Source organism: Octopus bimaculoides, chromosome 21, assembly GCF_046866305.1.
Source record: "Octopus bimaculoides isolate indiv1 chromosome 21, ASM4686630v1, whole genome shotgun sequence".
Taxonomy (NCBI): Eukaryota; Metazoa; Mollusca; class Cephalopoda; order Octopoda; family Octopodidae; genus Octopus; species Octopus bimaculoides.
The window spans coordinates 38,820,072-38,822,013 of NC_142948.1; positions in this window are offsets into that span (position 1 = coordinate 38,820,072).

Consider the following 1,942-nt stretch of genomic DNA (forward strand, 5'->3'; position numbering starts at 1 on the left):
TAGATAGATAGACAGGGAGATAGATAGAGCGGTAGGTAGATATTGGATAGACAGCTATATATAGATATATATTGGTAGATAGAATGATAGGTAATCTGATAGATAGATTTAGAGTGAGTGAGAGAGAGAAATGGACAGAGAGAGAAAGAGAGAGAGAGAGAGAGAGAAAAGGAGAGAGAGAAAGAGTGAAAGGAGATAGAAATAAAGAACAATGAGGTAGAGAAGGGAATTAAGATAGACAATAAGATTGTGAAAGAGGTGAGGTGATAAGAAATTCAAAAGGCTGTGAATCAAAGAAAGAGAGAGAGAGAGAGAGAGAGAGAATTGAGCGTTAAAAGTAGTGAGGGAGCAAGCAGGAGTGAATGAGAGAACGTGAGGGAGAGGGAGAGAGAAAGTCAGAGATTTTGATAAAGAGAGGAAGAAAGAGGAAGAATATAAAGAAAGTGAAAGTAAAGAAGATATCTATCTTCTTTACTTTCACTTTCTTTATATGGGTTAAATGTAGAGGAAAAAGAGGAGGAAAGGACATGGAAATGGGGGGGGGGTAAGTAAAGGAATGTAAGACAGATAGAGAGAGAGAGAGAGAGAGAGTAGGAAATAAGAAGGAATGAGAGTAAGAGGGAAGAGAGTAGCGGACATCGCAGTGAGAGAGGAGGAAAAATTAAAACAGAGTGGGGATGAGAGAGAGAGAGAGAGAGCGATATAAGGAGAGTGAAATGAAGTGAGGACGTGAAGTATAAGACACGGTGGGAAAAGAAGAAAATGACGAAGACGTAGGGAGATGTAGAGAGGGAGAAAGTGTGAGTGAAAGAGAGAGAAAGATAGAGAGGGTGAGATAATTATCAGAGACTGATAGAGTGTAAGACAAGAGATTGCGAGTAAAATGTGTTAGAGAGGGCGTAGAGAGAGAGGAAAGAAAAAATAAAAGTGAAAGTGAAAGGAGGAGAGTGAGAGAGATAAAAGAGAGAGAGATGGAAAGAGAACGAAACATTGGGAAAGAGAGAGACAGAAGGAGAGAGACAGGAAAAAGAGTGAGAGCGAGAGAGAACAGAAGGACAAAGACAGAGGGTGTGAGGAACAGAGAGAGTATGTAAGATAGAGAAGAGAGAGGAAGCCAGATGGAGGGGGGGAAGATGTATAATAAAACGAAGGAAGACTTAGCGGGAAAAGTCAGTTGACGATAATAAAAGAAAATAGGAATAACCAAAGCAAGGATGAAATAGAGAAACAGAGAAGCAGAGAGAGAGAGAGAGAAACAGAAGAGAGGATAAGAAAGTGAAAGCGAAAGTAAAAGAGAGAGAGAGAGGGAGGCAGGATAAAAATGACAGGACATGAAGCCAAGTAACAACGTATATAACCTTGTGACATTGATCTAACGCTGTTATATTTTAGTTAGTGTATCTCATGTGGAGCAATGTGACGGCGGTTCATCCATGTTCACCGTGAAGAAGAAGAAGCTACCTGCGTTAGAACAACTGGCATGTGTGTGTGTGTGTGTCCATTGAGTTACCTGCTCAGGGGGAAATGGTAAGGCTACTCTAGAATAAAATACTTTGCTAGATAGACAGACAGACATATGGAGAGAGAGAGAGAGATGAATAGAGCTAGATATCTTTATATATATGTATAATGTGTGTATGTATACAAGCAGATAAATAAATGTGTGTATATGCATAAACACACACATATGTATATGCATAGGTATGGATGTACGTGCGTAATATTTGTAAGCGTGAAGGAAATGTGTGTGTGTGTGTGTGTGTGTGTGTGTGTGTGTGTGTGTGTGTGTGTGTTGCATTCAGAGATTTCCCAGCTGAAAAGACATCACAGGTCCTCATCACTGCAAAGGCGCTCAGCTCTTCCAATTCTCATAATAAATCTTTACAGTACAAACGTATTGAGCTCTCTTAGGGATAGTAGTACATGGTACATCCTAATTGCT